The sequence below is a fragment of the Sapajus apella genome, unplaced genomic scaffold, assembly GCF_009761245.1.
Source record: "Sapajus apella isolate SASKATOON/1434 unplaced genomic scaffold, GSC_monkey_1.0 scaffold48, whole genome shotgun sequence".
NCBI classification, from domain to species: domain Eukaryota; kingdom Metazoa; phylum Chordata; class Mammalia; order Primates; family Cebidae; genus Sapajus; species Sapajus apella.
Genome location: NW_022436988.1, coordinates 11344559 through 11370150, shown reverse-complemented (window position 1 = coordinate 11370150; position 25592 = coordinate 11344559). Strand labels below are relative to the sequence as shown.

The 25592-nt window shown below is 37.8% G+C and overlaps 1 long non-coding RNA gene across 1 annotated transcript; it reads right to left on the bottom strand.

Annotated features, from left to right (window-relative positions):
- Window positions 1-1763: 1763 nt before the first annotated feature.
- Window positions 1764-22102, bottom strand: LOC116525844. The gene is made up of 3 exons (XR_004257849.1): window positions 21960-22102; window positions 7028-7031; window positions 1764-1774 (listed from the first exon to the last, which is right to left on the bottom strand). It is a non-coding gene; the product is annotated as an uncharacterized LOC116525844 (long non-coding RNA).
- Between the last annotated feature and the right edge of the window lie 3490 nt (window positions 22103-25592).

Genomic DNA, 25592 nt, shown 5'->3' with positions numbered 1-25592 from the left:
AATAAAATAATTGCAAGAACATAATACAGTTTTAGGACTTAAGGGAAACACGCACATATTTTAACAGGCCATCATTGGTTTAATTTGGATTTTCAAAAACAGTTCATCCAAACAAGAGTTCTGTTTACACTTGGGGAGGCTCATTTGGCTTGTTCTCTTTTGCAAAGCGCAATGTTTCTGTAATATGTTTTGGTGGCATCATTTCAAATCAAAATAAGGAAAGGGTTTCTCAAAAATAAAACCAGAGACAGCCAAATAAGGATCTGCTAAGTCAATTGGTTGTTTGCTTATTTATATTACGCTTTTTTCTCCCTCCTTTGGGAATCTGTATTAAAACACACACCACACACACCACACACCAACCTAGGTAGAGATTAGAACAGAAGGGAGCACCATGTCCTCTGGTTCTGGCTTCTGTGTTAATTTGAAAAAAGGGGTGTTTATCTATCTATCTATCTATCTATCTATCTATCTATCTATCTATCTCTCTATCTAGATTTACGTATAATTTTTATAGTTCTAAATGAAAGCGGATAGACAGATGCTGGGTAAACAGTTTAAAATGTAAAACAAAGATACTTTCACCAAGTCCCACCTGTTCAAACATGCTATCATTTATTTTTTTTTCTTAGGAGAAAACCTCTGAAGCTGGTTTGTAATTGTTAAACTAATCTGTAACCTAAGGGAGAATAAAGCCACCAAAACCTTATAGAAATGAAGGATATTACAGAGGCATGCCCACCCCCAGATTTAACGTTCCACTTCCATGTGGTTTTGGAACACATGAGAAGTTTTAGTTGTACTTGGAAAGAAAAAAACACACACCAACAACATTTGGAAGAAACACTGCTATAAATAGAGAGATCCTCGCAGTAGAGGGGGATGCCACTTATTCGGGCTGGCAGTAGCGAGTTTTATTAAAAATATTTTTTCCCTTTACCAGACGCTGCAAAGAAAACAAAAAGTGTATATCTCAGGATGAGGATAGCTGTAACATGAGGAAGTTCATGAAACATGTTGATTCATTCATCTATTTGACAATAATCTGTGGACCACCTACTATGTACCAAGTCTTGGATAACAGCAGTGGCCAAGGAAGACGATGCCCATCTGCTCTTAGAACTCACATTCTAGAAGGTACTTGCAGAAAATAAATACATTAACAGAATGAAACAGAGCAATGTAATACATGAGAGAGACTGAGGAGTGTAAGGGCTGTTTTAGATCAAGTGGCCAGAGAAGGTCTCTCTGAGGAGATAGCATTTGACCTTAGACCTAAGTGTACGCAAGATTAAGCCACCCAAGCTAATAACCTGCCAAGTGTCTGCCTGACATATGTTTAATTTCCCATTGCCTAACCCAATTGAAATCTCTGTCCTGTCATTCCAGCTCTTAATGGTCTAACAATCACATATCCTTCAACCTTATCCCCTACTCTGCTCCTTTAAAATTTCTCAGCTACAAACCTAACTAGGCTTCTTTGTTTATGGCCTTATGATTTGCTTATAGAGAGCTAACTCAATAGGCCGTTTACCTCACACCATTTTTTAATGACCAAATTCTCCTATCCTTCAAGAACCTTTGTAAATGGTACCGTCTCCATGGAGCCTTTTCCAAAACCACTTAAGTCATGTCCCCTTCCTTGAAATCCAATCCCGATATGAACATAACTTTTTCATCTCATTTTATAATGTCTTCTTCTCCTGGTACCCTAGTGATTTACGCATTTCACCTATTTCCTCTACTTGACTGTAAATTCTTTGAGAACAGCTCTCTTTGTCTTGACCATTAGTATCTCTTCCAGTTCCTTACTGAAAGTTTTCCCAGTCCTCAATAAACATAAATGGCATAACCAAAGAATGAAAGTTAATCTATAAATACAACACACACACAAAATGAGGGGGGTGTGTGTGTGTGTGTGTGCGCGTTTAATTTATCAAAGTGAGAGGCAGCATCTTTAAAGGGAAATAACAATAATACATGTCTTGGTTTGCTTGACTTCTCAGTGATAAACTTGCTGAAAAAGATTTGTAACTTATGTTTCCATTCATTATCTGCATTTCTCAACCATGATGTAAAGTCACAGAAAATAAAAACTAACAGGCACCTGAGGGGGTCTTCTGGAAGATGAATTTGAAGCTTGGAGAGATAAGATGATTAGCTCAGGGTTTCAGCAATAGATCCAAGACTAGCAATCAAGATTCTCAACTCTAAACACAGCATGTTTTGATAACACATTGTCTTGTTCTCCACCATCTAATAATTTTAAATGAGAAGAGTTTTCATTTTTTTCTGTCATACTGTCTTTTAAGAATTTTAGACAAACTGCTTCTGGGAAAAAACAATCCCTTAATTACTATGATATGCAAATGGAAAAAAATCCTTAAAAAAAAACCCTATTAATGAAGCGTCACACCAGTTGCATCATTTCTGGCTCTGCGCCACACAAAACAGAGCTGGTAGGTAGTGTTTATCTCTTTATGTCTCCTTATGTTTCAAAATAACTGACTTTCAGGAAGAACTGAAACTGAAATTGTTCCCAACATCACTCAAAGGGAAATGAGTGCAACGAGGCGCTATGGGAAAGTGAAAAGAAAGAAAGGAAGGAAAAAACCACATTGATGCATAGTATAGCCCGGAGTAGAACAGAGATCGGGAGGGCTTGCCTGTTCCAGCAATAACAGGAGTTGACATTTGTTACATGTTGATTACACGGTATTGTCTTTTGGAGGTTAAATCAATCAGAAATTTCCTGTACAGCTAATAAAATTGGAACCCACCTGTGGTTTGCCAAGTCACATTAGACATTGTCTCAGGACAGAGTAAGAATGCTTGGGCTTTACTGTATTCTAGGCAGAAGAAACGAGAAACCACTTCTTCAACTGAGTTAGAGTTGTTAGTGCTGTCTTCTAGTAAAGGGCTCAATGTAATAAAATGTATTATTATAACTTCCATTTATTGAAAGTGTATTGTGCAGCAGGTACTTTTCTAAACACTTCACAATAGAATCTTAGTTCCTTGAAACTAAACCTGATGCAGTAAGTGTTATTAACTCCATTTTAAAGAAACAGAAACTAGATCTCAGAGAGGTTAATCAAGTTTCCAAGGTCACACAGCTAGTAAACACTGTATTTGGAACTTGAACTCATATTAAAATCCCAGCTTGTATCCACTCCAGTGTATATGGTAAGTGTTCATCTAATACATGATGATTCAACTGAACACTAGTAAGACAAATCAGAAAGGGAAAATCTTATAGCTTCCACTAAAAGTGTTGATTTAATTGGACTATTTTATTTTATAAGGAGTAAAGTTGTTTTGAATATTTAAACTAAGTGCCTCCTAAAACATTTGGCTGTCTTCTATTTTGAAATAATTCTCAGGCAACAGATACCCTATGACAGATTAGATGAGCCGCAAAGATTTTAACTAAATTTATCTCAGTGCTAAGACTAGTTTCAGTTAAAAAAAAAAAAAAACCCGGCAAATGAATAACTCACTTTAAGTTATTCTTATTTATATTGGCTTTTGAGGACTATCACATGAAAATAAATTCAGAGCTCCAAAGATCTGATTTTTTTAAACCATTTTAAAATTCATCTCTTTCAAGAAGTTTCTGCTGATTCCTTGTACCAAAGGCTATGCTTCTTCACTGGTTTTCCAAACTCAGCATATTCAATTTGAATCATATTTATATTCGCATGTAGAGTTGCTACACTGGGATTGCTTTTTATACAGGTAGATTTTGTTGGGGTTTTGTGGAGGGTGGATAAAATTTTTCACTCAATTTGCTTAAAACCCATTTCCAAATTTCATTCAATCTCAGATGCCACTGATTTGTTAAAACATACCCTTAATTAATTTAGGACTAAAACTTTTTTTTTTTTAAGGCCAACAATTAATTTATTGCACAATGTTTTATAACCACATGAATGGTTAGACTTATTCCATTTTTACAGATGTTAAAATGTAAAAATTAAGTACATGGTAGAACCCATGAAATATATTTACATGTTTTTTTCTGACACATGTAGGTACTGAATTCATGTTTGGATTAGCTAACTGGTTACAGTGGAACTAGAAAGCGTTTATATCCTTCTGGATTTAAAAAATTCTTTACCACTTTCATCAATAAGGTGATTATGAAGGTAGAAACATGTGTTGTGTGTTTTGAGAACATAGAATTGCTTTTATTCTCCAAAAATGAGGCTATGAAGGTCCTTGTCAGCTCTGTTTTTCTGCTGACTACCTCAGTTAAAGAGCAGGTTAAACTGCCCAATAAACTTACAGAATTTTTATCTTTACTTCATTTTATTTACTTATGTTTATTTTATATTTTCAAGGCTTCTAACACTAATCAGGCCATAGAAATCAGTGGAAATACTCCATGAAATAATTGTCTCATAGCTACAAAAGTTAACTGTCCCATTTTGATAAGGTCAGCGAAGTTAGTTTGCCTTCTTTTCACACCCTGGTGTCCTCAGTAAATTCTAGTAGAGGAGGCATATTGACATATTACCAACTCTTTCTCATATGTTGTAGATCTGGTCCCCCTATGAATCAGCCACAACTCACTTTCTTAAATTCCCTTAAGGCCCACACTGGCTTGGCCCATTTTGCCTCCTGTGTGAGAATTAGCTTCTAGCTATCCTAGTGCTGTAGAGTGCCTTTAATTGGCTGCCTGATAAATGACACACTGTATTCTTTTTATTGGTATAATTCCCAGGCAGCTGATTGGATACAGAGAAATGACAGGAGGATTGCTGGCTAGGCTACAGTCTTGCTTATTAGCCAACACAGGTGGGACTGGTATTTGTCAGCCTGAATTTCCTTCTGCATTTGTCTTTGTTACTGTAAGGCAGACCTCTGGCTCTCATCAAGATGTTGAAAGTGAATTCTTACACATGTTCTCAGGCTGAAATTCGACTTTCCTCCGAGGCCATGTCAATATGGTCAATACAAAGGAAAGAAATTCAGCACATTATCCAAATGACTCAAGGACCCAAGACTGAGAAAGGAAAAAATTGATTTTACAAAGGGGAGAGAGATGATTTAATTATATAAGATTTCAAATATCTGGACATATGTGAATTCCAAAGTCAAAGCAACTTCTCTGGAGAATTGTGTCCCTATCTTAGACAATGCTGCAGAATCAGCCTCATCTTTATGTTTTCTTTAATGTCACATGGGCGGAATGAATGCTTTCTTCTTCCTATAAGGAAAGTAGAAATTGCTTCATCTAGAGTGAGGAGTTTTGCCTGTGTACTTACAGAGATATTAAACCAAGCGCTTTTCCCCCTTTTTCTAAGGATGAAACAATTTGAAAGTTTATACTGCTATACATGAAGCACCATTCTTAGACTTTTTTCCCAAGACTATCATAAGCAGTTTGCCTCCAGCAACTGACAACATCAGTTTTACATGTAGGCATAGACAGCTACAATTTGACAGGAAGGTTCAAGTGAGCTTTCCTACTTTTTTTCTCATTGGAAGGAGGTTAACTTTGAGCTATATCTGTAGCTCCCTTTAAACCATGCACACATGTGGGCTGACCTTGACAGGGTCTAAACCAGCCCAATGTAACATCTTTCATTAATGCACATAACTACTCTGGGGTCTTCCTCCTGTTGTGTGTGTCATCATAACACACCACGCCTCCTGCACCTTGTCAAATATTGTTCCCTAATTTAGAAATGTTTTATTATTCCAGGGAGGCAAAAAAAATTATTATGAGGACGAATATTACATTATACATTCAAGAAAACCTATTTCTAAGTAAAATCAGGAAATGAACCGAATTTGACTGAAGCCCACTCAAAAATATTTTTGTGCTTTAGTTACTCTTTCTTCTAACATTTAATTTTTTCCATTTCTCCAGAATCCCCATGAATTTATTTAACTAGGCAGAATTTTTAAACTGTAGCACCTTGTCTGGGCTGCTGTCTTTCAATGTTACTTAAGCTGAAAAATTCTTTTCTTGCTACTTTTTCGTCTCATCTGACCCTTTCCCTCTAATCAGATTTCAAATTACTTTACAGCATAGAAGTAGAACAGCAGTCTGATTAATTAATCTGTTATATTAAAATGATAATTCATGAGATAGATCATGTTATTTATTATTATTATTATTTTTGACATAGAGTCTTGCTCTGGAGCTCAGAGCTGAAGTGCAGTGGCATGATCTCCACTCATTGCAACCTCTGCCTATCGAGTTCAAGCCATTCTCATGTCTCAGCCTCCCGAGTAGCTGGGACTACAGGTGTGCACCACCATGCCAGGCTAATTTTTGTATTTTTAGTGGAGATGGGGTTTTCCAATATTGGCCAGGCTGGTCTCAAACTCTTGACCTCAGGTGATCCACTCACCTTGGCCTCCCAAAGTGTGGGATTACAGGCATGAGCCACAACGGCCAGTCAGCTCATGTTATTTCATTTCCTCTTCTTTCTGAAATAGTTTTACTTGCTCTATTCTATTTAATTTTTCCAGCCATCATAAATGTTAATTCTGATTCTCTTGTCCTGGAAACCTTCTCTGACCCTCCCACCCACCCACCCCTAGCACATAGTGAGCTCCCATTTCCTGCTCTATTTTACCGTGTCACAAATTTGTTATATTTTAATTAAATGGCGTTATTGACTACATACATCATGCTCTTTTCTCTTCTATGATTTTGTTCTCTTCAACTATTAAAAATTGTTATATCTTCTCGGAAGACAGAGGTTATAGTAGTTAGTAACAGCATAAGAAAAGTTTGAAAAATCAACGATCAAATGTTTTCTCTACTGTTTACTGACCATGTGATTCTGAACATGTGTCGTTTCAGAATTGCTTTCATGTTCTCCAAAAATTTGGAATAAAAACTGTCTTAGGTGGTATAGTGGCTAACTACATAAGGCATTAAATATAATTTCCATAGTGTACAGCCTGACATGTAGCCTGTGCAGTTCGTATTACCTCCCTTATATTAGGTGGGTGCAAAAGCCATTGTGGGTTTTTTTTGCCTAAATACATGTTTTATTCTCGGTACTTGGCTCTATGCTTCACTTTCAGCAACTAATCACTCTTTGCTGATTGATGTTGATGCAATCATCAGCACATCCTACCTTTTCTCTCTCCCTAAAAATTGGTTTATCTTCAAAAGATAGCCTGATTCTCAGTAAGTCAAGCGCTTTACAGGGAAGCCTGTGATATTAACTTGAGGAGCTGCTACAGACATTGCGTAGTCTTCAGGAACAGATCAGGGGAGGCCACTCTATGAATCCTGGCAACCAAGGTAAAAATTCAGCCACCATAAACAGCTAGTTTGGAATGGAAAGGGTAGAGAAACAGCTCGCAGTTAAAAATTAACAGTGTGCTATAAACTTTTCCTTTAAATAATAAATTAATGTAGGATTCGATAGAGTTAGAGTCCCTGTAAGACATCTGATGAAACAGTTCCAAGTGTGAGCCAGAGAAGGCGCACATCAGAGGCGGGAGGACTCTGTGGCTTCTCTCAATGCCTTCCCTCCTTTCCTATCTGCTGAGCTAGGAATGAGCATTACTTTTTCTGTTTGGGGTAGTTGTACCTTGGGAGGTTTTTCTACAAACAACCCCTAGAGGGTGCAATAACCCTCTTCCTCTTACATTCTCAGCTAGAGACCAGGGGCATGTATACTGTTGGAAAGTTAATCTGTTCCAAATAATAGCCAGACTCAAGTGGCTCAAAATTCAACTGCAAATAATTTAGACCCAATTTTCAGCTGATTAGCCTTACAACCTGATACCTATAAAGTGCCTACTATGTGTATGTCTTCTTCTGTTTGCACAATTTTCCAATTAGACATAAACATTAAATTGACCTCCATTCTTCAGTTATCAAAAGCTGACCTCTATATTTCTAGGTCAACTAGAATAGTAATTTTAAAATCTGATATTTTATTTATAAGAAGAGTGTTTTATCTCATTTCCTACAAAAAAAGAGAATGCTAAAAAATGTATCCCTATTTAGTAACTACAAATTTTTAATTTGAATATAGAGTGTCCTAATTTGCTAGAATAAATTAAATGTTTATATTACCACTTTATATAGATTAAAATTACAACTTTAATTTTTTTACTCAGACATCGAATAGAAACATAGATGTTGCTCATAGAATATTTATACTTACGAAAACTGATACAACACGAAACTGAGGAAATGCCCTCTCTAAGCCTTAGTTTTCTCATTTATAAAATAGGAGATATTTGCACATCTCCATGTGGTTGCTTTAAGGGTGAAATGAGATCATCCATATGAAGCACTTAGAACAATGCCTATCATACAGTAAGCAGTCAATAAACACCAGCTGCTCTTAAGAAGGACACACAATTTTGTGTTACAATATTCTAAAACCTGTAATAAAGCACAGCTTTATTACAAAGAGGCATATCACATAATTCTACATTGCCATATCTGATTCTAACTATTCTAACATTTTAGATGTCATTTATTGATTATAGACATATATATGTAATGCACGTAAGGAAAGATTTCAGATGCAAGTCAGAGTAGTTGCTGGTAGGGAAACACACAAACACACACACACAAATTTCACTTAGTCAATTTGAATAGTGTCAGTCAATGACTCAGAACTGGAAAATTGTAGAGCTTCCTATATTTCAGTAATACCATTTTTTAAATTTTTGTGCCATTTTTAATTTTTTTGAGCAACATATATTTTGTATCTTGGCAATTTTCTTATTTGATTCCAGAGTACTCACTCATAAAATCATGATCACGTAGGGCAATATAGATTGGAAAGATAAAAGAGATTCAATAACCTACACATGTCCTCTTGCAATCTAATTTCCTTTTACAGAACTAAATTTGTCTTAGAGACACAGCCAATTATCTTAAAAATAACTGTACTCCACACCTATTGTCACCTTCTTCACTCAATAGAGAACAATGGACATCTGAATTAACAAAAGGGAAACTGAGGAACTTCAGCACAGCTTCCTCAAATGTAGCACCTTTACCCTCAGAATGTGAAGTTTATGGATTAGGCATTGACTCAGGAATTTGCCTGCAAATGCTGGAGGTCCCCATGACCAAATAAATCTTGCCTCATCTACAAACTGAAGCTTGAAATTTCATGTTAGCAAACTCTCTCCTTTTTTTGCAGGTTTTCATCTGTATGAGGAATATAACTTCATGTTATCATCATAGCTTTACAATTTCAATCATTTAAAATCTAACACAAATGAAAAACTTGATGACTTATTAGTAAAAGGGTGAGTGGAGTATTCAAAGGCACTGATAAAAAGAAGAGAGTTAGGCCGGGTGCAGATCAAGCCTGTATTCCCAGCACTTTGGGAGGCTGAGGTGGGTGGATGACTTGAGGTCAGGAGTTCGAGACCAGCCTGGCCAACGTGGTAAAACCATGTCTTTATTGAAAATAAAAAAAATTAGCAGGGTGCGGTGGCACACACCTGTAATCCCAGCTGCTAGGGAGGCTGAGGGAGGAGAATCACTTGAATCTGAGAGACGGAGGTTGCAGTAAGCCAAAATTACTGCACTCCAGCCTGTGTGAGAGAGTGAGACTCTCCCAAAAGAGACAGACAGACAGAGAGAGAGAGAGAGAGAAATAGTCCAGAAAAAAAGACCTCCGCTCAAAGCTAACATCTTGAGAACATAATATCAATTCCTTTCAAGTTTTGTTAATGGTTCCTAGGTGAATGGGTGAGACTGCATGGCTGGCTTCTAATTGTGTCTCTCCAACTTTCCACCCCAGAAGATGACTATATAGGGTCTTGCTTGCTGCCTTGGTCTTCTTCTGTTTTCAATCCATATCATTGTTTTAGCTTTTGCAGTATAAATACACATCCACAGGCACATGTGTGTATGCTGTAGTGTTTTACTGTGGGTGTTTAGTGCAAGGCATACGTGATTTGTGGCTTTGGCGGCCTGATTTGGGTTTTGCCCTTGAGAAAAACTCTGGTTCTGATGTGTGTATATAGTAAATGAAGCATACTAATGGCATAATTGGTACACGGTGGATCATGCTGTAACCCCAGATTGCACGGATATCTCAACAGCGAGCTGACTTAGGAACAGCACGTTGTACTTTGCCTTCCATAACCTCCCCGAGTGTGCCCTTCCAGGTGAGATGCATGGAGCTGGGGGTTGTCCAGGTTCTTGACAGTAGGTTTTGTTTCAAGCAAATATAATACGCTTACATAATAAACATTGTATGCAACACCTGAAATAAAAATGATTATCCTGGGGATTATCTTTGCCAGTCTCTGCCCCTTCCCAAGAGTACTGCTATATCAAAGCAAGAAGAGGCTTTGAAACGTGTGAGAATATCCATTTCATCCATTGCATACAAAAGCCCCTTTGTCAGTTGAAATCACTAGATAACCTGTAACACTATTCCACTTCAGCGTAAGCCAGAGATTGACTTATGAAGAATACTTTCAAAGGTCCTGGTCAAAACATTGACTTGAGCTGAGAAGAGTAGAGAGTCTTTTGAAGATATAAATATCTGGAAAGCAAAGAAACTCTTTCTGGACTATATTACACCAAAATTGCTAGTTCCAGGTAGGAGAGGAATTCTAGTATCTTAAAAGTGGTGAGTGCATTTTACATATCTTAGTCAAGAGATACTCTGGGTCCAAAAAGCAGGTGTTCTTCTAAGGCATTTCACTTCCAGAAAAACTGTTTTCCTGGGCACACTGGGAAGACTTACTCACTATACAGGGCCCTGACAATCTGATCTGATCAAATACAGCACTGGAAAGAATTTGGCAAAAGGTTATTCTGATGGATTGGTGTCATAATCTCATCACCTGTTTCGCAGTTAATTTCCCTGTTCCAGTCTTCCCAGTAATAATTTTCTAGCCTCAGGAATATGTTCTTCTATTTCCCAAAGTCCTTATATTTTTCATTGTCACCTGGAAATCCATACGTTAACAACTGCTTAAATCCCAAGGGAAAACTGGCGTTGAACAGAACGGTTTTCATTTTTCCAATTTATTTAATTTGTGATCACTGCCTACAGAAATTTTGAGTTTAAATGAACATTGCCAAAAAAAAAATGTGCAGATGCTCAATTCTTTGCAGGATTTATAATATTATATAGGGACTGTTTTATAGCTCATTACAATAAAATGAGTTCGATTTATTACATGCCAAACAACAACAAGAATTACAAGTTGGAGAATAATTAGCTGGAATAGACATTTATTTTATCCTTTTACTAGCAAAAAAAAAATTGTAATTTTATGCTCCAGAAAATCTCATTCTTAAATTTTATATCTGAGTTTGTTTTGCCAAACTTGTATTATTTTTAAGTAGATGGTAAAATGTGCTCTCGAGGCCTCCATCCTATAAAGGACTTGAGAAATGCAGTTAATATGTGTCTGCTGTTCATGTTTGTTCTTGCGTATTTTTGTAAGCTACAGAACAAACTGGGCTGATCATTTTTTTTTAACACCCATCATTACCCCCAATCTTTCTTTTCGCTGACTCTTTCTCAAAATTCTCCTTCTGAGACAGGTTACACACAGTCCAAAGTGGACAACAAATGAGTTGTTGTACTTTAAGAGCTGGCATTTGGGCCAGGTGCAGTGGCTCACGCCTGTCATCCCAGCACTTTGCAAGGCCGAAGGTGGGTGGATCACCTGAGGTTAGGAGTTCGAGACCAGCCTGGCCAACATAGTGAAACTGCATTTCTACTAAAAAAAAAAATACGAAAATTAGCTGGCGTGGTGGTGTCTGCCTGTAATCCTAGCTACTCGGGAGGCTGAGGCAAGAGAATCGCTTGAACATGGAAGGTGGAGGTTGCAGTGAGCAGTGATCATGCCATTGCACTCCAGCCCGGGGGTGTAGGGGCAACGGAGCGAAACTCCATCTCAAAAATAAAAAACTTAAAATAAAAAAGAGCTACCATTTGAAAGAGCAGTATACAACATCAAGCTTCCAGACCATACCCTAGGCCCCAAGCAGGTGGCAGAAAATTTTCCTGTGGTATGGTCACTCTTCTCAAAGGCTTGTGATGCTTTCTGCTCCATTCTTTCTATCACTGCTCAGTGATACCATTATAATGACATGTCTCCCTTTAAGGATCATATATTCTAAGAGCACAGATAGCTTATTATTACTCTTTCTGTAGACCACAGGGTGCCTTCTTGAAGGTTCCGTCCACAATCAAAATGCCCACAAACCCCATCACTAATGGAAAACTCTGAATCTTCAGTGGCATTTAATACACTTCATCAAACGTTCCTTACTATTTTGTATTGGAGAGTACCTTTTCCTTAAACAATAGTAAAAAAAATTTCAAGTATTTCACATTATTTTTTTAATAAGCCCAATTATGTTTAAATTCAAGATTTTAGTGTCATAGAAGGAGATAGTTAAATCATCCTCCAAATGCACAATATCCACTCGCCACACACACACACACACACACACACACACAATAATACAGGATGAATTTCTTCCAGTACTTTCCTTTTTTCATACATTTGAATCTTTCCTTACCAGGAGTGGTAACCTTCCAGGAAAATTCAGAAATACTGTTTTAGTTTTTCAATTTTTTTCAATTTTCAGTTTCTCAGTTACAAATATTTTAACCACCTCCAATACTAATGCATGGTCTGCAAGTCTGTGTCAGCAACTCGGTATCTCAGAGTAGCTGTCTTGTTTTTGAGTGACTCTAGACATGACTGGCACTGAGAAAGAGGTGTAGGTCTGTACTCTGGGCTCAAGATGTCATGTCATATATTTTCTGCTTACATTTTTATAGAAGATCAATTATCATTTGCCCAGATTTTATTTATATCTGCAAATTTGCAATAGCTTTTTAAGTTATACATTTCTATTTTACTAAGAAAAGCATCTAATAATTCTAGTGATAATAATTTAACCGTAATGTCACCATTTGTCAGCAAGCTCTCCCTTTCTTCTACTTATTTAGTCAGTTTATTTAATTTATTCCTCTCCTTGGAATAGAATACAAAAATTCAATATTAATTATTTCCTACTAGGTGCTTGATTGTATATGAGGTTCAAGGCAACAGTCAGTATTAATGGGGATTAGTTAAAGAATTGGGCCTGAAGAAAGAGGGGGAAGGCATCTCTTCTCCCAGAAACAGTGGAAATAAGCCATCATTCGCAGCAAACTAACATAGGAACAGAAAACCAAACACCGCATGTTCTCACTCATAAGTGGGAGTCGAACAATGAGAACACATGGACACAGGGAGGGGAACATCACACACCAGGTAATGTTCCCCTGTCAGGGGGTGGGGGACGAGGGGAGGGAGATAATTAGGACAAATACCTAATGCATATGGGGCTTAAAACCTAGATGATGGGTTGATAGGTGCAGCAAACCACCATGGCACACGAATACCTACGTAATAAACCTGCACATTCTACACATGTATCCCAGAACTTAGCGTAAAATTAAAAAAATAATAGTTTTGAAAAGAATATGCATATATCATATTTGCAAAGAATATCTGACCAAGCACTGAGAGTTGCTAGTCAACTTCAACACCCCTGCCTCCTGGGTAGTTGATAAAACTTAGTAAAACAAGTTAGGTTGAAATAAATTTTAGTATCCAAATAGTAAGACATTGATTTGAGACAACATCTTGCTGAAAATATGTATTTACCTCTTTGAATGAAAATGATTGAAATAAAAAAGAAACAACCTAACAAAATTAATACCAAGATTTATAAAAATGTTCTTTAGCACCCATTATTGAGGAAACAGGATCAAGCTATTGTTTCTGCTGTAATGTATACACATCTTATGACTAGAGGTGAGCTTAATCGATTCAGATAACCAATTTGTTAAAGATTTGTTACACAAACCTAGGTGGTGTATAGAAATTGACCACACAGTAGAGTTTAAAGAGCTGATCGTATAGTTTCATCACAGCCATGAAACAGGCCTGACTGCATGAAATACAATGACACAGAGTCCAGTCCACAAACAGTAGTTGCCCGCTTCCTATGTGCAGGTTCAAGTTTCTGAGATAGAGTATATTCTTAACGTAAAAATAACAACCGGAGTGATTAACAACCTCTAAGTAGCGGTGTGGACGTCTTTCTACATCCACAGGCAGGATGTTAACCTTTATGCTTCAAACCAGTCCAGCAAGCACAAACAATACATTCAGGAAAGGAGAATTATTGGAACACAGATCCACAGAGGAGGCTGGAAGCAGCCTCAGGGAAAATGGCTTGTTGTAAATATCAAGTCATGAATGCCACCATTTCTGTATCATCATGCTCTATTTCTGTTGACCTAGAAATGGTCTGAAAAAATACAGACTAGAATAGGTGTTTATAGGATGTAAGTCATAAGGTGCTATAAGGTAGAAATTATCAACAAAATCACGCTTTCTGGTCATTTCTCAAAATGTTTGCACCCTGGCCAGGAACAACGGCTCACACCTATAATCCCAGCACTTTGGGAGGCTGAGGCAGGTGAATTACTTGAGGTCAGGAGTTCAAGACCAGCCTGGCCAACATGGTGAACCCCTACCTCAACTAAAAATACAAAAAAACTAGCTGGGCATAGTGGTGGGTGCCTGTAATCCCAGCTACTCGGGAGGCTGAGGCAGGAGAATTGCTGGAACCCAGGAGGCAGAGGCTGCAGTGAGCTGAGATCATAACATTGCACTCCAGCCTGGGCAACAAGAGTGAGACTTTGTTTCAAAAACAAAACAAAACTAAAACAGTTTGCATCCTGGTCTTGGTCTCCTTGGTTTTTGTTGGGCTACATATAAAGAAAATTATTCCCTTTAAAGTAACCCAACCTTTCTGAAAAGCCAACCCTCAAACTCATTCATGTAATAAACATTATGCTGTCTAATCATTCTGGTATTTAATGCCCCAAATTTATTAAGAAGCAATAGAAAACAATGTAATTAACCATAGCAAGTAAAATTCTTTAAAGCTGGTAACTCTTTTCTTACCCTCCTTTTTTTTCTCATAATAGCAATTACAAATGACCATGAGATAAACCAAAGTTGTAAGAATTTCTTGTTTTGTTTTGTTTTGTCTTCAAATGGCAAATAAAACTAGAAAAATATTTAAATTTAGACATTGTAAAGTTTTGCAGTTCATCCTGTAACTCTCGCTATTTGATCTGATTCTTACTCTCAACAATAAAGGTGCCTTTCTCATGCAAAATGATTGATGGAAACGTGGCAATCTGTATATACAGTGAATATGAAAGTTTGACTAGTTTTCATAAGAAAATCAATAGCTTCTTTAAGTCTTCGAAACATGTTTAGAGTAGCCTGCTTTATTAACTTGGCAATGGATGTTTTAGCAGTCTTGAAGTAAACACATGATTTTTATAGTCTAGCAAGATTATATTATTGGAAATGCAACCAGGAACACTTGATGTGACATAAGCACAAAAGAGTATTGTATTTGAAATCTTTATCAAATGTTTAACAAATCGCTTAATACAACTTTAGTATCTCAGCACAATGACAAATATATATTCTGTACTAAAGCCTTATAACTATTAAAAAGTAAAAAACAAATTGGCTGTGAGATTCCTAGGGATGAGTTTAACACAGGGTTTCTCAGCCTCCGCACTAATAACATTGAGGCAAGTAATCCTGCGTTGCAAAGGGTTGCCCTTGCACTTACAGATGTTTAGTATCCAGCCTGGTCTCTACTCACTCATGGCCAGTGGTGTGTCTCTTACTCCCATCCCAAGCTGTGGTAACCAAAAATGTCTCTATTGTGAAACATCCCCTCCAGGCAAAAATCACTGGAAGCTGAGAACCACCGGTTCAGTGTCATACAAAATATAAGTTTTTGTTTGTTTGCTTTAGTCTTTCACGAAAGAATTTATAATTGCATCTAAGGAAGTATATGGGCTCTATCATTTCACAATCACAGTGGTAAATATAAACGACACTGAATTTTTTAACATGGGATGTTAGAATCAAATTGACAGAGAAAATACCCGGTAAGGGCAGATACATAGTGGAAAAACCTTAAAGTAAGCTCAACACATTTTTAAGAAGGCTTGTGTTGAAGATCTTATCAGATTTAGCAACAGACGTGAACTACAAATTCTAAACACTGGTTTTGATGGTGGACCTTGTGATACCCAAGGATAGGGTGCCAACCTCCTATCAAAGCGAATTTTATGAGTACAAAGGCAGAACTCAGGTAATACTAAAACAACACAAACCAAACAGAAGTGATATTTTGGTAATCCATGTTTTCTGAGAGTTGGCTTGTAGGGAAATGGAGCTTGGTAGAGGATTGTGGAAGAAAGCTAAGAAGATGCTTTCTCATTTCCTACCCACTTGCTCAGTAACAGGTAAGTGAATCGAAGGCTGAGAGAAGGCAAGCTCATGTTCTCCTTGCATTCTTGACATCACAACTACATTTTAGAAATGTAATGCTATTGCAGATGAATGTGATCTGTTCTTTTCTGGCCCAATGCCCAGCACAGTGTCCTGCATAGAATTCAGCACTCAATAAATGTTCAGTAATTACGGTAAACAGGAGAACCTAAGTAAGGGCACCATAATTTCCCATGTGAAGAGTTCTAGATAGGAAATGCAATGTCCATGACTGTTAATAAAGCAATGTTTTATCAAATCCATGTGCCACTGATATGCAGAGATAGGATACCATCTCATTACCAAAAACAAAAAATAAAGAAAGAGGAGGAGGAGGTTCTCTAACTCCCTCCCCTCATGATGTATTTTAAGGAGAACAGTCTACTAACTTTGCAACAACCAGACATTACTGGACTTCATCTTCAACTCTCTAAAATAAGAAATATTTACTAAACGTTTTTTCATGCTAATGGAAATGGGAAACAAACAGGTAAGCTCACAGTACCTGCTATGGCAAGCTTAAAGATGGGCTCACAGTAACTGCTACGGAAAGCTTGAATGCATGCTAAAAGTTCTGCTACTTGAAATGGGTTTACGTAAAATTTAAAATGGAGTCTGTGGATTGCAGATTGGGATCCTAGAGTTGCTTATGTAAAATTTAAAATGGAGTCTGTGGATTGCAGATTGGGATCCTAGAGTTGCCCAGTGGCTTCCAGGAACCTCAGCTAGACACTGAGAACCAAGAAGAAACAGCATACCTAGCAGATCTATTACTGAACTGGAGTCATTTCTGATATTCAGTTAATTAGAAATTGAAGACTGTATAGAAAGAAATTTCACAGGATTTCATATGTACTTCAAGAACCAATGGTTTTCCATTGCAATTACCAAAAAATCCCAAATCCATTCTACGAACTAGAAAGTCTGCATTCTTCCACCTCTTTCCCAAAAGCTTTCCACTCTTCACTATTCTTCAGCCATTTCATCTTTCTTGCCACTCATCTTCCAGCTTCAAGACTTTGTGTTCACCATCCTTTTTCCTAGAAAGCTCGCTTCAAATTTTCTGCATCTAGTACCCACTCATCATCATCTAAAGCTCTCCCAGCTCAAATGTTACTGCTCAAAGGAAACTTCTTCACCTTCTCTTTCTAGCTAACATTTTTCACTAACTCTGATCAAAATACCTTGTTACTTACTTTCAACTCCATTATCTTGCTTTATTTTCTCCTAAACATTGTCATCTGAAATTATTTTAATATTTACTTGATTACATATTTATTGCTAACCTCCTTTTGCTGGAATGTCAGGTCTACAGAGTAAGATTTTTTTTTTTCTTTTCAATCTCATGGACTACTGAGAATTGTTTTTGGCGCTACATGTTCTTGATCTTTAAAAGAAACCTGAAACCATAACTTTGATGAGCGTGAGGAGAAGGAAAGATCTCTTATCTTTATCTCTTATCTTTTACTTTAATAAACTATTAAACTATTATCTGGGGTAACAATGAACAAGTAATATATAAAGAGAAAAGTGTTTCTGACCAAGCTATACTAGTCTTGACTTGTATAGATAGAGCCTGAGGATGCCTTGTCATGTTATGGTCTCAGGCCCAAGTGAGCCTCCCTCAAAGGCAACAGAACTATCACCCATAGTTTTCATGAACAATGAAACTATTTTCACTTTTCTATAAGGAAAAGGGGCAATGGGGGAACTGAGTTTCAGTAACCTCTGAGCCACCATCATGAGAATTTGGGTAACCTACAAGAGGTCTCCCCTCTCTTCCTTAGTCCCCAAAAATATGATTTAAGAAATAGCTTCTCTTCACTTTGATCAGGAAGGACAACTAGGCAAAATCGAGAACATCTGAGTCATTTTAAATGGTAAAGGAAAATAAAACAGCTGTGGTACAATTAAAACGCTTTTCAAATTTAGACATTAAATATTTAAAAGTCAGCTCTAGAGGTACTTAATTTCATAGAAAAAAATCTGCTGTGTTGCTAAATTTTCAGAAGTGCTGTTAGGAAGCAGACAGGAGTATAAACTGAATCTCTAGCTGGGCCTCTGCAATTCACAAAGACCTATAGCAAAGTTTGTTGCAATTGCAGGCAGATAGCTGAGGAATTAGAAGGCCACATTGGCTTGTGAAAACAGACCACAACAATAAGAACTGTGATAAAAACTCTGAAAGAATCTTTATACTTCAAACTATATACTCTGAAATCATGCACATTGCCTTCATGTCCAGACAAACATATCTTCAACAAAAGGGATTCTGGGGCTGGTGGGAGAAGCAGATAGTCAGTGGAAGAAAAATATATCAGAATGATGGTGTGGAATTGAAACGGAAAACAATATGCACAGCTGTAAGATCCAGCCTTACACAAGCAGCTGGAAGGGAGTGTAAGGATGTCTAGGAAGCTCTAGTATCTTCTAATCAGCCATCGGAGAGAGGGAGGCAAGAATGTTATACATTCTCTGTGTGAAGGAAGGCTTAGGTCTTGAAAGCTGTGTTTCCGAAAGGGCTTTGAACAAAAGATGAAGGGAACCTAAGCAAACTGTTGGAAGATCCCAAGTTGAAATTTCAGTTGAATAATATACTTCTCAGCAACATTTCATAATTCCATTACTCTGTTTGCAGCTAAGCGATTGGGTTTAGGCCCTTATACTAGTAATCAAAACTCTTCTTAGAATACTGGTTCTGACATCTGTACTTTCCTACCAAAGACTTCATCCATGGGATATAGCGAATTAGTCAAATCAAATTAACAAGCATTTATTGAGTGACTGTAGCCCCCAAATTCCTGGAGAGCTGAAGCCGTCTCTCGTTTTTGTATGTTAGTTTATTCTCACAGTTGGTAAGATGTAGTAGCCATTTATTATAGAACTGTTGAGTGAATGAACAAACGGATTAATTAATTTTCATTGCCAATCCATGTGCTTTCCAGATTTACATCTCCTTTAATTAGATGAATTTCCCTTTGTGGCTCCGGCACTATGAGCACAGATACACACTAAAATTGAGGCAAGTCCATTTGGCAATTTTTCCCTCTTTTCAGTAGCATGTTTTCACAGCTAAAAAGAAATTTAAAGGCATCTGTCAAGAGCAGCGCCAATTGTTAGAGCATTTAGATGCAGCAGCATACCAAAAAGAAAAAAAAAAAAAAGCACTTCTAAGAAAGCTCTGACCTGAAAATATGGATGGATTCACTGACCTGGTACTAAATTAACTAATGAGAAGTTCATCGGCATCTGAGCCCATGCTATGGGTCAGGAGGAGGAGCACAATCACTCATTTAGTTAATTACTTAATTAACCTTTAAGACCAGAACTTTTGGTGGGATTCTCCTGAAATTTGAAGAACTTTATTATCTTTTTTTTTTTTTTTCCCAAAATGAAACTGGTTCTTAGTATGTGCTTACTCATAAAGAAAGGGAAAATTTTTAGGATAGCCATGGGTATTTTTTAAAATGGTACCCATTAAAGGTCATAATATTGACGCAATTTTCCAGGGCTGGTGTCAGTTTTCCCACCGAGTGGTAATTAGGTTATTGGGCCAGTCCTTCTCTTGACTGACCAGTATGGTTTCACCAGATCTGCTTCTAAAAATAGTCTTTTGTAGGAATTGTTAGTCACTATCAGCTTTTCCCCGAGTTCATTTGCCTTTCCTTCAAGGTGCCAAAAGCACCTCCCTGGAACCTTCAGTTTTCCATGTGTTCACAGAAGAAGGACACGCTAATCCGCCCTACCACAGTCTGAATTTTCTCCAGTCCTGATTGGGCTGAACTAGCAGTAGGTCATTTATTTTGTGGCCCTTGGACTCCAGAAGCAGCTAAAGGCTTGGCAAGCATCATTTTTATGTGAACAGCCATCTCCTGGGAATAAGGGCATTCCGCCTCCTGGTTGGTTGTTCCCTCCTGCTTTCTTTTTTTTTTCTTTTCTTTTTTTTTTTTTTTTTTTGATAGTCTTGCTGTTGCCAGGCGCTAGGCTGGAGTGCAGTGGTGCAATCTCAGCTCACTGCAACCTCCACCTCCCCAGTTCAAGCGATTCTCCTGCCTCAGCCTCCCAAGTAGCTGGGACTACAGGTGCGCGCTACCACGCCCAGCTAATTTTTGTATTTTTTAGTAGAGATGGGGTTTCACCATATTGGTCAGGATGGTCTCGATTACTTGACCTCATGATCCACCTGCCTTGGCCTCCCAAAGTGCTGGGATTACAGGCGTGAACCACCGCGCCCAGCCCCCCTCCTGTTTTCTTTGATGAGTTACATTTTTTCACTTGAAGTTAAAAGAGCTCCTTTCTCGGGAGACCTGCATGAGTTCACATAGGAAGGTGACTGGCCTGCTTCCGGTAAAGACATGGTTATTCCTGAGAACACAGTGTACACAGATTGAATCCCAGTGAACTGAAATCACCCCCACAAAGTTTTGTAGTATAACAAGTCAAGGTAACTAATATCACTTACTGCCATACAAATTGGTTGAGTTGTGTCAGAGTGCAGAGATTATAGGATTAGATGCTCCTCCTTCACACTGATGCTGGTTCCCTATGTTCACACAAATCTAGAACAAATTAAATCTTTACTAGAAGGAACACAGGACCATACATCAGGGGACCTGGATTTTGGGTATGTCTAGTTTATTCCATTCAGAGCACAAACACTTTAAGTGCCTAACATACACTAAGTGCTGAAATACTCCTTAGTGCTCCATCCTCTTTTATAAAATGGCCAAATATAAAGAACAAATAATGTGGTTTTGTGAAATGGCTTTGCAAATTAAAACAGCAGTTCTCAAATTGGGGTCCATGGTGCCTAAGCCACTTTGAGTTGTCTGAGAAATCAAAATGAGGCCTTTGCCTTTCCCCTCTGTGTTAACATCTGTACTGATGGCACAAAAACAATACTGGCACCTTAAGTCTGAATCAAGTCAGTGGCATTAAATAAAGCCAATTTCATTTAAGAGATCTTTAAGGAAGTAATAAAAATCATTAATTTTATTAAATAGGGATTTGGCTTAGGTGTTTTTTAATAATCTATGTGATCAAATGAGAGGCACTTATAAAATACTCTGACTACTTAAAGAGGGGAAAATACTATTGTACAATTCTCCGAGTTGGCAGCTTAACTAATCACTTTTTAAATATAAACATCATTTTTACGTGAAAGAAAAGCGAACAAATTGTGATTATTCATAGTTGAGGTTTTTGCCGGCAATTTTTCTAAAATGAACAAAGTTAACCTGTCACTTCAAGGAAAACAACTGGTAACATTTGTTGTCCGTGATGAAATATAAGCATTCAAGCAAAAATGAGCATTTTGAAAAGCTTGTTTCCACCATCATAGGCATGGTTTCCAGCTATTTCAAGACTTTTTTGGTGTGATAGGTGCTAAGAGTAACAGAGGTGTTTGTTTAATATAATGAAGTCTATCCACACTCTAGAAGATACATATGACTTAGTGAACTATTACTCTTCAAATAACTGATGCAGAATGTTCTAAAATCATGCAGGGCTAAAACCATTTGATAGATTTTTAATGTAACTGAGTACAAAACCCCCCCTGATACTATTTCACACTCCACATTGCAACTAAACTTTAAAGATACTACCTTTTGGCCGGGTGCAGAGGCTCCCGCCTGTAATCCCAGCACTTTGGGAGGCTGGGGCAGGAGGATTACAAAGTCAAGAGATCAAGACCATCCTGGCCAACATGGTGAAAACCCATCTCTACTAAAAATAGAAAAATTAGCTAGATGTGGTGGCGTGCACCTGTACTCCCAGCTACTCGGGAGGCTGAGGCAGGAGAATTGCTTGAACCTGGGAGGCGGCGGTTGCAGTGAGCCAAGATCGTGCTGCTGTCCTCTCACCTGGTGACAGAGCAAGACTCTGTCTCTTCTTTAAAACCAGATATTAAAGTGGAAAACAATGCCATCTTCTCTCTCTCATTTTTTAAAAAATGTAGTCGTTTTTCATTTAAAAAAAGTTACTTAGTTTTACATGTAAATATTTATTCTTTCTGCTGTAAGTGTATTAATAATTTTTTTAAATTACTCACTTTCAATTTCTAATGTAATACATATTATACTAGGCAGCATCCCAATAAACAAAAAGCCCTTTGGTCACAGTGGTTTTTCAGAGAGTAAGGGGGTTTGGGGGCCAAAATGTTTGAGAAACCCTGCTTTCATATGATGTGTTTCTGCTTCTGCTCCCTGTTGGTGTTAATAACAGAACTTAAATGAAGATACTGAAGGATCCAGATACTCTAATCCTTACTGCTCTCTGGTATCTGCTGGAGGATGACTGTCCTGGTACTCAGAGCTGTTGCACTAGCTCATGATTTACCAGGTTCACCACTTAATTGGGTTTAGACCTAGTGAAAAGAATTAGAATTATTGGTAATTCATTTTCAAAATCTTGTTTTTGCTGATTTTCCCAGTTTCAAGTGGAATATCACCCCATTTATTTTATCCAGTTGGTTTTTTAATAACAATGACATACTGTTTGGTAAAGGGCAAGGGATATTCACTGCAGTCCATCAAAACCAAAGCCAGTTTACCCCGACAGCTACCAAGGTGATCACTTTTGTTAGGAGTGCTTTCTTCTACTTTCCTCTTTGGAAGCCATCAAGTTGTCCCCAAGCGATGATGTGTAAATCTTAAACATTTGAGCTTCAGGATGTTCCGAGAAGATTTATATTCATAGTGTTCCATGTTCAACAAGTAGAGGCTTAATTACAATTCAGCTATTAGAAACAAAATTCCTTTTGTGCCTGGATCTATCTTATTGTGGGCAATTAGCTTAGAACCATAAATAACAAGCTTAGTTGAAAAGTTAAACATTAACCACAGTGTGCCATTGCTTTACCCAAACTGTGTTGCAGACCTACATAGCACAAGACCCCATACCGAAGGGTTTCCTTTAAATCCTTACCACATCCCCTCTCTCCTAAAATAGGCATTGTTATTTCGGTTTTACAGATGACAAAACAGAGCCTCATTCCATGAGAAACTTTCAGAGCCAAGATTAAAACTGAGATTTGTGTAACTTCATTTTCTTTCTTTTTCTCTTTTTTTTTTTTTTTTTTGAGACAGAGTCTTGCTGTGTCGCTCAGGCTGGAGTGCAGTGTCTCACTGCAGCCTCCACCTCCTGTGCTCAACTAATCCTCCCACCTCAGTCTCCTGTGTAGCTGGGACTACAGGTGTGCACCACCACATCTGTCTAATTTTTGTACTTTTTGTAGAGACAGGGTCTTTCTATGTAGCCCACGCTGGTCTGGAACTCCTGGGCTCAAGCAATCCACCTGCCTTGGCCTACCAAAGTGCTGGGATTATAGGTGTGAGCCACCATGCCTGGCTTTTGTGTAACTTCTAATTGACGAGCTCTGTAGGTAATATGGCAAAGATAGATTAGAATAGGGAACTATTTCAGATACTAAACCAGTTAGGAAGTTATTGCGTTGTCCCAGTGATGACATTTTCTTTCTTTGTCTTTTCTCAGGAAGAATGATTCAAAAGTTTTCCAACTGTTTGCCTGCTACAACTTCTCATAAACAAATGATCAATAGAGTTGACAGTATTTGTTCTGAATGACTCTCAGTTAAGATGTTTTCTATTTACTATTGATATATCGATAACCCCTGAGTCACAGCTAATCAAATAACTATAGACGTTTGATTGAGGGTTGTGGTTTTGCTTTTCAGGAATAAGCAATCAATGCATTTTCACTTGAAACCAATGTGGTGAATCTACTTTGATTTTTCTTACTAAAACCATCTCAATCTTCATGGTTTGATTCTTTATTTTCTTCTTCATTTCAAGATCATAAATGGAAGCCTGAAGAGCAAAAACCCAAGGATGTGCTTGGACCCCCACTGAGAGGTGATCTCTGACCACTGGATCACTTTTTTCTAGGGGGAAAAAATAGATGGCCAGGCTCTGTGGCTCAACGCCTGTAATTCCAGCACTGTGGGAGGCCCAGGCGGGTAGGTCACTTGAGGTTAGGAGTTTGAGACCAGTATGGCCAACATAGTGAAACCCCATCTATACTAAAAATATTTAAAAAAATGTAGCTGGGCATTATGATGGGCACCTGTAATCTCAGCTATTTTGGAGGCTGAGGCAGAAGAATTGCTTGAACTTAGGAGGCAGAGGTTGCCGTGAGCCAAGGTGGTGCCACTGCACTCCAGCAGCCTGGGCAACACCATGAGACACCATCTCAAAATAAAAAATTACAATTAAGGAATTTAATATGGGTCCAATCCTAGATGCAGAAAGTAGATTTTGATGAGGGACCACATCCCTATTTTCATTCTTATAGTATAATCATATTTGAGTTTGTAATTCCATTCACTGAAAAAATAACAAACTAGGCAAAAATGCCTATGGAAGAGAACACAAGCATTTCTGAGTTTAAAATTCAGATTTCATGATTTAGCAAGGAATTCTGATCACATATAAAGTTGTCCATGGTTTCTGAAATGTGCTCATCTTGCTCTACTGCATAAGACCCTCCCAGATTTCCCTCTATGTTTGGGGTAAAGTTGCTAATTTTTGCATCTTCGCCAAGAAACTATGTACTCCTCCTGCCCCTGTCTACTCTGCAGCCACTGGTCTCCCCGAGACTAAGGTTGTCTCTTTCCTTTTAGCCATGATGGTGCATTTGTAGTTGTGTAGATACAATGTATTATTTCATATTCCTCTGGTAATGTTCTTTCCATTTCTTTTCTTGGGATGATCTCCCTCCTCCCAGATTCGTCTTTCTGGGGACCTACACAGGTGTTTTTGAGACTCACCTCAAGTGCCACCTACTGATGTGTAAAACTAAGACTGGAACTCAGGAAAATCCTTAATGATTTTTTTTTTTTCTGACAAACAACCTGTCCTTACCCAGTCCCAAAGAAGAGCACATTTCTTCTGGTCGGCTATTACTGTACTTAAACATTCTTCCATCAGAGTCCTGCCAATATTGGTATATTTACATTCGTATTTCCTTTGAAAATGTATAAACACCTCAATGACAGAGACCCAATTTGACTTTTGTATCTTGGGCAAATATCACAATGTTAGGGAGGTATTACATGCTTAATAAATATCTGTTGAACAAATGCATAGATTTCCATTAGTTCAAAGACTTTTTACTTCTGCTTAAATGTATAAAACACACATTAAATCAGTATCCATACTGATTTAAGAAGTAAAACAAATGTCACCATGGATTGCAGAAATCTTAACTTGTGATCACTG